Raw genomic sequence first — 11,858 nt, forward strand, 5'->3', positions numbered from 1 at the left:
CAACCAAACTACTACTCTACATTAGCATTTGTTAGTCTCCTGGCCAGTGGTGGGTTCCTCCTGGTTCGGTCCGGTTCGGCCGAGCCGGTAGGGGTGACGATATGACGTCACCGAACCGGTTCTCCCCCCCCCCCCGCCCTCCCTCCCCCCCACCCACGTTATTCTTACCTTTTATTTGGTCCCACCCCCAATCTATTGCTGCCTCCTGAGTCCCAGCTGATGACTAGAGGGAAAAAAACTGTTTAAACTCTTGCCGCGGGGCTTCAAAGGGCTGTCCTACAGCTGATCAGTGTTAAAAGCAAACAAATGAGTCTGGTCATAAGTGCGATGACTGGTCGTAAGTGCGAGGACCTTCCAGAAATGACTCTGACCAGCTAGCCACGCCCACCTAGTCACATGACCTCCAAGCCACACCCACAAAATAAGCCACACCCACAGAAATGGTAGTAAAAAAATTTAGAACCCACCCCTGCTCCTGGCTAATGTAAAATCACCAGATGCTAAAGAAATAAATAACCTAGGGCAGGGGTGGGCAAATGTGGCCCTTTTACAACCTGTGGACTTCAACTCCCAGAATTCCTGAGACAGCCAAGCTGGCTCAGGAATTCTGGGAGTTGAAGTCCACAGGTCATAAAGGGGCCATATTTGCCCACCCCTGACCTAGGGTTTATATCTCTGCTTTTATAATATTTACTGAATTGATTTTATACATATATTTTTATATCTGGTTTTTATATGTGGCTGTACCCATTTGTTGTGCACTACCCAGAGTCATCTTCAGTGAATTGGCCGCTATATAAATATGATTAATACATAAATAAACAATAAATATATACAGGAGGTAGCAGGTATGCTTTGGATATTGGTTTATTCTCCAGCTTGTCTTTTGTTCTCTTGATTTATTTACTTTAAATATTTATGAGATCTATCCTTCTCGAAGATCAATAGGGATGATATCTAGAATGTGTTTTATTTTGCTTTCCATAACAACTCTGTTAAAAATAAATTTAAGACGTAAGTATATTCTTCCAATCTGTTCCATTCCATTAATAAACACCTAACAATTTATGTTTACAATTTTTCATTGCCAATTTCTGTCCAGCTGGAACCATTTATCCTGTTTTCCATAGAAATCTCCCTTCACGTAGTGTGAATCTGAATCGTGGGGTCATTTTGCGGAATTCATTATCAGCACTAATCAAGACCTAGCTATATATATATATATATTGAAAACATAAAGTACAGATTGTCTTCAAATTACAACCAGCCCACCAATTACCGTTGTAAGTCATGACGGTCAGAAAGTGGGTCACCCACAAGACAGACCTACTTTTATGAACTTTTTCGCAGGGGACGTTAAGCGATCACCACAGTTGTTAAGTGAGGACCGTGGCCATTAACTCATTTTTCACTGTGAGGCATTTTTGATAGAAACCAGAAGTAAAGGCCAGTTTTTTTTTTGGGGGGGGGGGGGAAAGCCCATTGTTTTTTTTTGTTTTTTTTACAAATGTTTATTGAAAATTATTAAAAATTACAGAAAAAAAAATATAGCAATATGGATAGAATTGCAGAGAGTAATATAATACATATAGAGTTTTAAAGCATCTATTTTCGTCTAGAAATAGTATAAACCTCCATTAAACCAAATCATCAAAAAAAAAAGAAAAGATTATCCAGAAGAAAAAAAGCTTCTTGGCCTTTTGGCTAAGATCAAGTGTAAAAAAAGCCCATTGTAAAGTGTCTGTGAGACACTGTGCTGTACATGCAGGCCACATGACTAGCCGGACGGAGTAGAAGAGAGTTGTAAGTACCTTCTGGGGGTGGGGTGGGGGATTTGTTTTAAGTTTAAATGGTTGCAATCAGTTGTAAGTCAAAGGCTACCTATAGAACCAAAATAAATGAAAAAGATCAACACAAAATGGCAAGAAAGCATGGAAGAAAGTACATTCCAGTTAACCGTCATATAACCAAATGGAATAATTGATAGAAATTGATCAAGGAGAGGTTCAACCTAGAAATAAGGAGAAATTTTCTGACAGTGAGAACAATCAACCCATGGAACAGAAGTTGCCTTCAGAAGTTGTGGGACCTTCATCACTGGAGGCTTTCAAGGGGAGATTGGACTGCCATTTGTCAGGGATGGTGTAGGGTGTCCTGCTTGGGCAGGAGGGTTGGACTAGATGACCTACAAGGTCCCTTCCAACTCTGTTAATCTGAATCTGAATGCAGTATTGCAGGCTAACCCACTGCCCACTGCCAGGAGTTCAATCCTGACTGGTTCAAGGTTGACTCAGCCTTCCAACTCTATTAATCTATCTAACCATGTAGAAGACTATACTCTGTCATGGGATGCCCAAACCAGTTGACAAAACGATTGTCAGAAGCAAATTAGGTCCACACACAAAGGCTTAGACTTACTGATTTATTGTTCAAACCTGTGCAGAGGAATCTTCTCAGACTAATGGTGAGCGCCAGCTTGGAGTTAGATCCACAGAATATGAGGGGCGGGGCTTGGACTTTGTTCTCTTGTGATTGCATAGAGACTCCAAACCAGGGGTGAAATGCTCCCGGTTCGGACCGGCTCGGGCGAGTAGGTAGCGATGGCGGTGGACAGTTCAGAGAACCGGTAGCAAAAATCCCTGCCCCCGCCCCCCATGCCCAGCTGAGTCGCGGGATCATCAGAGCCTTTTTTTTCTTTTAAATGGCTCTGACGATCCAAGCTCTGACGATCCCAGCTGAGTTGCCTGCTAACCCGTAGCAAAAATCCCCCCCCAGCCTCCAGCTTGCTTACCTTAGCTACTGGTCGCAACGCCTGCCTTGCTTCCCTTGCTGTAATACCTGCAATCCATTGCATCAGCAAGCAACTGATTCTCCCTGCCTGCAATCAAGCTCATCGGTGAGCAGCTCTATCTGCCTGCCTGCCTTGTACGTTCTATTGCAGGGGTCTCCAACCTTGGCAACTTTAAGACTTGTGGACTTCAACTCCCAGCAAAGCTGGCTGAGGAATTCTGGGAGTTGAAGTCCACAAGTCTTAAAGTTGCCAAGGTTGGAGACCCCTGTTTTATTGGGTAAGTTTTTTTCCCCTTTGGGAGCTTTAAAAAAATAGTTAATTGGGGTTTTTTTTAGTTGTTCTTTTTTTAGACCTAGCCATTTAAAGTTTAGGAAGTTTTAAATTTAGCTGCTTTTATATAAAAATAAAAATAAATAAAAATAATATTTGTGCAGCTTTCTGAGATTTAGTGTGTTTCTGTAGTGTTTCACTCTAACTACACAAACACACAAAATCTCACAAAGCTGTATGTGGAATTTTGTGTGTGTAAAATGTGAAAGTTGTTTTTTTGGGGGGGCTTTTTGTGGCTGTGTGAGGTTCCTGCTTGTTGCAGGGGCCATTTTGGGTCTAGCACAGCTGCTTTTACATTGTGGGTGAGCCAGTTGTGTTGTGTTGTGTTTTGTAGGTTAAAAAAGGGCAAAGAAGTGACATTGACTTGGCCACGCCCACCCAGTCACCTTACCACCAAGCCCTGCCCACTAATTAAGCCACGCCCACAGAACCGGTAGCAAAAAAAAATTAGATTTCACCCCTGCTCCAAACTAATTCCTCTTTTGCCTCTCCTCCTGGCATTGCCAATCTCTCTCCTACAGCCATGTTTGAAGGGCCTTCCAGAAGGTGAACCGGATCGGTACCAGTCTCACCATGGTGGGGATAATGTTCCACAGGATGGGGGGGGGCACAACAGAAAAGGCTTTTCTTCTAGATCCCACCCAAAGAAGCTCCCAGGCCAATGGGACCCACCACATGCCTCTTCCACTGATGTGGAACATAGAACATGGATTGGGTTGGAAAGGATCTTTGAAGTCTTCTAATACCAACCCTCTGCCTAAGCAGGAGATTCTATACCCGTGATGGCGAACCTATGGCACACGTGCCACATGTGGCACATGGAGCCATATCTGTGGGCACGCAAGCGTTGCCCTAGCTCAGCTCCAGCCTGTATGTGCGTGCTGGCCAGCTGATTTTCGGGACTTCCGGGCCCACCGAAAGTCGGGAAATGGGCTGTTTCCGGCCTCCAGAGGGCCTCCGGGGGGGATGGGGAAGGCCATTTTTGCCCTCCCCAGTCTCCTAGAAAACCTCTGGAGCCTGGAGAGGGTGAAAAATGGGCCTATTGGGCCCACTGTGCCATCATGTACCAAAAGCGGGGGTTGTGCGCACATGCGGGAAGGCATTGAATTATAGGTGTGGGCACACATGTGCGTGACACCCTCCCGCACTCCCCCCGCTTTTGGCACACAATGGCAAAAAGGTTAGCCATCACTGTTCTATACCATTCCAGACAAATGGCTGTCCAATCTCTGAAAAACCTCCAGTGATGGAGGAACCACAATGTCAGAGTTCCAACTAACACCCCCAATGAAATCAAACTCCGAGGCTTGAAGTTCCTCAAAGCTAACTTTTATTAGAGATGTCATATTGGCACATCTGGGAAAACCCGAATCTGAAAGCTTCTGGGTTTTCCTCACCCAAAAGAAAGTTCAGGACCTTGCCCACATCTTCCACATGTCCACCACAGCTCCAATCAGTTCTTTCCTGAACAGAAGACATCCTCCAATTTCTTCTTTGCACAGCTGCTGGACTGTTGTGGCCCGTCAGCGGCCTGTGCAGTTAGTAGCTGATTCTGACAGTGAGGAGGCTGGTGTGGTGCTGCGTCAGCAGCCTGTGCAGCTGGCGCTCGAATCAGACAATGAGGAGGCTGGAAAAGATGTGGTGCTAGAGGCGGGGATTCAGCCAGGACCTTCAGAACTTCCAGAAGCTCCCATAAGTGAAGAGGAAGAAGAGGGGGAGCCTCTTCTCGATGCACGAGCGTGCAGAGCTGTTAAAAGGCAGGAGTGGCTTCTCAGGAGGAGGTCTCCTCGAGAGTAGGGCTTGGGGCTAATTGGCCACTCCCCTAGCCTATTTAAGGAAGGACGACGACTGGTGCAATTTGCAGGAAACAACTTCGTTCATATTCCTTCACGTCTTGATACCAGAAACATCTGATTCGGCTCTTGTTTATCTCTTGTCAGTTTTCCTGCAAATTGCTTCTGGGCATTCTGCCAAACACAGTAAGATTACGGTTATCTGAAATATTGTGCCTCAGAATTGAGTTATTATTCTTTGGATTCTTGTTGGCTGTTAATGAAGTTAAATTAACAGCCCTTGTTCAGAAAAGACTGATTTAAACTGTACTTGTGTTTGAACAACTACTAAGAAAGCTCATTAGTAGTCCTTAATTAGTAAACTAAGGTTTGTACAGACTTTGTGTGTGCTGCATTCTTTGGGGTCCGTAGCTGGGGCAGAACATGGACAGCATGGCCTGGAACTTCTCTTAGAGAAGTTTGTTATGGCTATCTCTACTTCACTCATGCAATCCCCCCTCCCAACTTCCCATGGTATGATTGTGGCAGGCCTGGATCCTCAAGGCACACAGGTAACATGGCTTCCAAGCATGACACACAACTTGTGGAGGCAAACCATTACATGGATTCACTGTTCTCACTGATAGGAAATGTCTCCTTAATTCGACCTTGTATCTCTGTTTAGTGATCTCCTACCAGTTACTTTTTCTCCTACCCTCAGGTGCTTTGGAGATCGATCTCCTCTTCTCTGTGACAGTCCCTCAGATACTGGAAGACTGCTGTCATATCACCCCTAGTCCTTCTCTTCGTTAAACTTGACATACCTAGTTCCCTTGATCGTTCATCATATGGTTTAGCCTCCAGCATCCTATTAATCTTTGTTGCTGCTCTCTACACTCTTTCCAATGGTAGGCTGTTGCCGGTTTGGACCAGTTTGGGCGAACCGGTAGTTCCGTCGTTCAGTTGGCCCCACCCACCCGCCCCTGCCCTATCCTGTCCTATATTTCCTTCTGTCTGGCTCAGCTGATTCATGCAGCACAGCTGATTTCCACACCTCTGCTGTTCTACTTACCGGGGCTGCCTTAGAAGGTAAGTAGCTGAGCTTCAAATTGTTGTATTTTGAACGCTGCGCGCAAGCGCATTAGGCGCACGCTCACAGAACTGATTATTTACCTCTTTGCAGCAAGCAGCAATTTACCTCCTTGCAGCAAGCAGCAGAAGCCCGTGCAAAACAGCTGAGAGCAAAACAGCTGGGAGTCGGGAGGCCAATCCAATCAATTTATGCTAATTAGGCTGTGCTGAAATGAGCTGTTTCTTCTTGCTGCTTGCTGCAAAGAGGTAAGCTGCTGGGAGGCAGAGGCCAAAGGATGGGCAGGGCTACATTCAGTGTATAAGACACACCTAAATTTTCAACCCCTTTTAGGGGGGAAAAAGGTGTGTTTTATACTCCGAAAAATATGGTAGATGCTCAGAAGGCGATAGACTCAATATAATAGTTTCTTAGCATGTACATGTCCTTATCAAGAGAATGAATAATGGTCTTTCCCAATTAGAGGCACACGTCTTCTAAGATACCAAGGGTTGTGTATGTTTGTGTGTGTGTTGTGTGTGTTTGTGTGGCTTGGGGGGGCGGGAGAAATACAGGAGGCCATACGTGCGGTGTAGATGTTCCCCCAAAGCTGCAGCTTTTAAACCCTCACTTTTTTTTTTAATTAAAAAGGGAAATTAAATCTCTGCATCCATTTTTCATTGCAAGAGCCATAAAATATTGGCTGCTCCAGACGGATGGAGTACAGTTTTCTCCTCTTGCTAATTATAAAAAAAAAAAAAATGCCAGGCAGGAAAGCAAAGCAAAAAGAAAAAAAAGAAAGGAAGAATCTGGAGGAGGGAGGTTATGATTTCTTGCATTAAACAAATTTTATAGCTGCCAAGAGTTTTAGGGTCTCTATTTGCAGGCCTGGACGAGTGCCAGCTTGCTATCATTAAATCTGTCAATCTCAGATCTGAGCTGTGCTTATGCAGAGCGCGTATAAATAAAATACAGGAGGCTATTAAAAGATGTTGCCAGGTTTCATAGACCTCTTGTTGGTTACCTGGGCTAGATCAACAGGAAGCGAGACCGCTGTTTTCCCTTTATGAAATTTGATGTTTGTAAGAGTCAAGCATGCAGATTCATGGAATAAATCCAGCAATGAATTGAGCCTCTTCTACTGTGTGGGTCATAGTTATCAGCAGTAAAATTCTGATTTCCTGTAATCATAATGAGTGCCTAACAGCCCATGAAAAGACTACAAAGTATGGAATTAAATGTATAATCAATTTATAGGTAGACTTCAACTTAGGAGCCCAATTGAGACCAGAATTCTCATTGTTAAGCAAGGAGGTAGTTATGTGAGTCACGCCCAATTGTATGGCTTTTTTTTTTTTGCCATGGTTGTTAAGTGAGTCACTGCAGTTGTTAAATGAATCGTGTGGCCTTTAAGCGAATCCAGCTTTCCCCCATTGACTTTGCTTGCCAGAAGCTGGCTGGGAAGATTGGAAATGATGATCACATGACCCCAGGATATTGCAACCATTGTAAATACATGCCAGATGCCAAGAAAACCAAACTTTGATTGTGTGACTGTGTGAGGACGCTAAGCCCTCATTCAAGATCCAAACCAGGACAAAGCCATTAAGCCATAGTAGGAATTGCCCAAAGCCCCTTCATTACATCACCCGGCAAGATTCAACCAAGCCTGGGACTCAAGACAACCTACAAAGTTATCACTGCATGGCCCTATAGGAGTCTGACAACCAATCAGAATACATTTCTTTGACAGGAACAGGAAGCAAGTTCAAAGCCCAAGAGAAGGTATAAATATCTCTCACTCTCCACTCCATGTGGTCAGCTACTCAGGGCTTCAAACCATGTGGTCCTGTCCACCATTAAACCATCTTTCCAATCAGCCTCTATGTTTCCAGTTTTTTTCCCACTTCCCAGGGATGGGCTTCAAAAATTTTAGCAAGGGGTTTGCTGCCTGGTTGCTGGGTGGGCATGGCCATGGTGGGTATGGCCTAGTCAGCTTTCTGCACCATGGGGGGGCATTTTTGCCCTCCCCAGGCTCCAGAGGCTTTCTTTGAGCCTCCGGGAGGGCGAAAACGGCCTCCCCAGGCTCCAGAGGCCCTCTGGAGGCTGGAAATGGACCTGTTTCTGGCTTTCCCGAACTTCTGGTAGGCCCATTTTTCTTCCACGCATTCCCTGCACTTACCTGCATCCAAAACGGGCCGTGTGGGGACTTTTGGGAGGGTTAGGGGTGAAGTGGGCAGGCCCAGCAGGAGTGGGATTTGGGGGTTCTCCGAACTGCACAGAATCTTAGCTAGAGGTTCTCCCGAACCCAGTGGTGAGTTCCTCCCGGTTCGGTCCAGTTCGGCCGAGCCGGTAGCGGTGACGATATGACGATATCTCCCATCCCACCGCTAGCCTCATCCAACCCTGTTTAACTTTTCTTTTTCTTTCTTTTTTTTTGCAAGCAGCCCATGTCAGGTAAGAAATATTCACGAAAAATCCCCTTCTCTGGGATTCAGCCTCGGTTACAATAGTTAAAAGTGCTTTCCTGTCATGCTGCCAAGAACACCGTACAAGGACTACTGTGCTGCTTGCAGGAAAATTGATGACACAGTCGCTGCGAGCTCCCTTAGGGAGAGGCCAAATATACTTTAAAAAGGATGAAATAGAAGTCATGTTTTCATTCTTACCGGGAAGGGAGAAAATGTTCATTAAAAAAAAAAAAAAAAGGAGAAAGGGAGAGTGAGCATTGAAAGGGACTAACCACAAACACGGAGACTAATAGGAAGCCAGAGAGATGACCTTGGAGGAAACGATTCAGAGACAATTTCATGTGAAACATGTGGAAAAAGAAGGCTTTAAACCCAGGAAATATGGAAAGTGTGAGAAAGAGATTGAGATGGACTCTCTACCCTGACTCTACGGGATGGAAGAGAGTGGGAGGGAAAGTGTCCACCAGACGTCTAAGATCCTTTATGAGAGCCTACCTCAAAAAAGGGAAGATTTCTTCAAACTGTGCACGAGCGCACACGGAAAGCACGCCATCACCGAACTGGTTGTTAAACCGGGAGGATCCCACCACTGCGTGGTTTGTGGGACCCAACCCTTTCCCTTCCCTAACCAGAAGCAAATGCGGAACTGCTCTTCAGGATGGACTGAAACACAACTGAGCAGCTAAGGTGAGAAACATGCAACTTCTGCTGGTTCAAGGATTTGCTGTCACCTGCCAAGGAACAACTCCGGCACTAGAGGAAGACAGGACCAGGGGTAAAATCCAGCAGGTTCCGACAGGTTCTGGAGAACCGGTAGCAGAAATTTCGAGTAGTTCGGAGAACCGGTAGCAGAAATTTTGAGTAGTTCAGAGAACCGGCAAATACCACTTCTGACTGGCCCCAGAGTGGGGTGGGAATGGAGATTTTGCAATATCCTTCTCCCAGAAGTGGGGAGTGAATGGGGATTTTGCAGTATCCTTCCCCTGGAGTGGGGTGGGAATGGAGATTTTGCAGTATCCTTCCCCTGCCATGCCACCAAGGCATGCCCACCAAGCACACCACGCCCACCAAGCCATGCCCACAGAACCAGTAGTAAAAAATTTGGATTTCACCACTGACAGGACCCCCATATGGACAGCATTTGGTCTTTCCCTCTCTCTGTCTCTGTCTCTGTCTCTGTCTCTGTCTCTGTCTCTGTCTCTCTCTCTCTCTCTCTCTCTCTCTCACACACACACACACACACACACACATCTATCTATAATCTATCATCTTTATCATATCATCTCTGTCTCATCTATCATCTGTCCATTGATCTATCATCTATCTATATTATCTAATCTATCTCTATCAATAGACAACCTCTAATCTATCTGTCCATCCATCCATCCATCCATCTCTCCATCCATCTTTTCATTCATTGATCCATCCATCCATCCATCCATCCACCCACCCACCCACCCACCCACCCACCCATCCATCCATCCATCCATCCATCCATCCATCCATCCATCCATCCATCCATCTATCTATCTATCTATCTATCTATCTATCTATCTATCTATCTATCTATCTATCTATCTATCGCAAATGAGCCAAACAATAGCAAGAAATTCTGATGTTTCCATCTTGGGCTTTCTTTTCTTTTTCTTCTTTGCTTAAGTGTATTCTTACCTCTTCTTCTCTTCATATCCTGTCTTCTCAATATAAAGCATATAAGATTGCATATGTAGGAGAAGGACAGGCTGAGCCTAGAGGTGGAGTCAAAGGAGCAAGTAGCCTGGAATCATTAGGTTCCCACAAGCTGTCTAAGTCCAACCCTTCTTGATTTCCATTGACTCTTATCTAGCACCAATTTAGCTCTGACTGTTAATTGGCTAGATTCTTGTGGATAGGCATGAGCAATAAATCATCTTAACTGGAACTTAAGATGTGGTGGCATCTTATGGTTAGAATGCAGTATTGCAGGATGACTCTGCTCACTGTCAGCAGTTCGAGCTTAACTGGCTCAAGGTTGACTTAACTTTCTATTCTTCCAAGGTCGGTAAAATGAGGATCCAGATTGTGGAGGGCAATAGGCTGACTCTGTAAACTGCTTAGAGAGGTCTGTAAAGCACTATGAAGTGGTATATAAATCTAAGTGCTATTGCTATTAACGTGTGGTCCAGTATAACCCATAACAACAAGACTGCATACTAAATTAACCTGCAACTCATAGAATTCTCTGCCAAATCCCACTGATTCCTAAGGTTATAGCATTTCCACTGCTTTGTCAGCTCATTTCTCTAGTTTTATTTTAAGCTCATAGTAGCCTTGCTTCTGTTTCAAAATGCACATACCCTCATCAACCTTGGTGGGCAACATCACAATAGTAGCACACCAGCTATAAGGCTAGACAGCTGAGTTGAATGCCAAACTCCTGCAGCTGAAAAAGTGAGTTTGTCAGACTTCGATGCTATCTCAAAATAAATGAATTTCCAAACTGCCAATCTTTAAGGAAATCTTTTCTTTAATTGAGCACAGCCACCGGATCATGACTCGATGCGGACAAGACTGACCTTTTGCCCCCCAATCCCTCCCTTTCCGATCCCCAAATCTCTGCTTCTCATTGGCTATCTTCCAAGTCATTCTTCAGACTTCTTGTCTCGTCATTTCCCAGGAATGTCTTCCCCCCACCCTTCATTTCCACGACAACCCAACTTCAAAGGGATTTAGCAGGCAAAAGTTCAGAGCTTATCTCTCTCTCCCTTCTGCTCTCTATGCCAGCGTCGAAGCGCTGACAGAGTTAAGCAGTCAGTGTGTAAAGAGTTCGTTCCCACTTTGCCAAGTCCTCCACAGATTGACAGGACAAGCTCACTGCAAAAGAGCAATGTAGGTTACAAACAAGAATGTCAAGCGCTCGGGAAATCAGGAGATTCAGGCAGTTCAAATGAGTGTAAAGAGTTATTGCAAGCTTGAGCTCTCTGCAAGAATCTGGCCAACTAATGGTTAAGGGAACTGAGCGGGAGATAAGAAGGAATTCAAGGTGGGCTGGACTTAAATCTCTTATGGGCACACAGAGACTTGTGACTTATGGCATGTTTGACCCCTCCCTTGGGCTCAGCTAGTCATCTCCTACAAAGACAACAATCTCTGGACCACAATCTTTGGCCATCACATCATGGTTTGCTAAGAGGAAGAAAACTCTATTTCCAAAATATTTGATGGAGATTTGATTTTAATGAAAGGAAATAAAATTTCAACTGGCTCTTCTTTAAGCCAATGACATTTCCATGGAAGCATCACTTATCAATCTCTTAATTTAATTCCATTTAATTGATTCAGTTTAGGCATCCAAGCACCAATTCGACTCTGTGGCTCATTGCCTAGGGTGAGGGTTAGGGTTAGGGTTAGGGTTAGGTAGGGTTTGGGTTAGGGTTAGGGTTAGG

General features: G+C 44.8%; 1 long non-coding RNA gene across 1 annotated transcript in view; it reads left to right on the forward strand.

Annotated features, from left to right (window-relative positions):
- LOC139315465 (uncharacterized) overlaps window positions 1-5,976 on the forward strand; it is a 131,464-nt gene extending 125,488 nt beyond the window's left edge. Inside the window, exon 3 of the long non-coding RNA XR_011600284.1 lies at window positions 5,806-5,976. This is a non-coding gene — a long non-coding RNA (uncharacterized lncRNA). The remainder of the gene's footprint in view (window positions 1-5,805) is intronic.
- The last annotated feature ends 5,882 nt before the right edge of the window (window positions 5,977-11,858 follow it).

This window comes from Pituophis catenifer, unplaced genomic scaffold, assembly GCF_029215685.1.
Source record: "Pituophis catenifer annectens isolate HBS135680 unplaced genomic scaffold, rPitCat1.0.hap2 SCAF_3, whole genome shotgun sequence".
NCBI lineage: Eukaryota > Metazoa > Chordata > Lepidosauria > Squamata > Colubridae > Pituophis > Pituophis catenifer.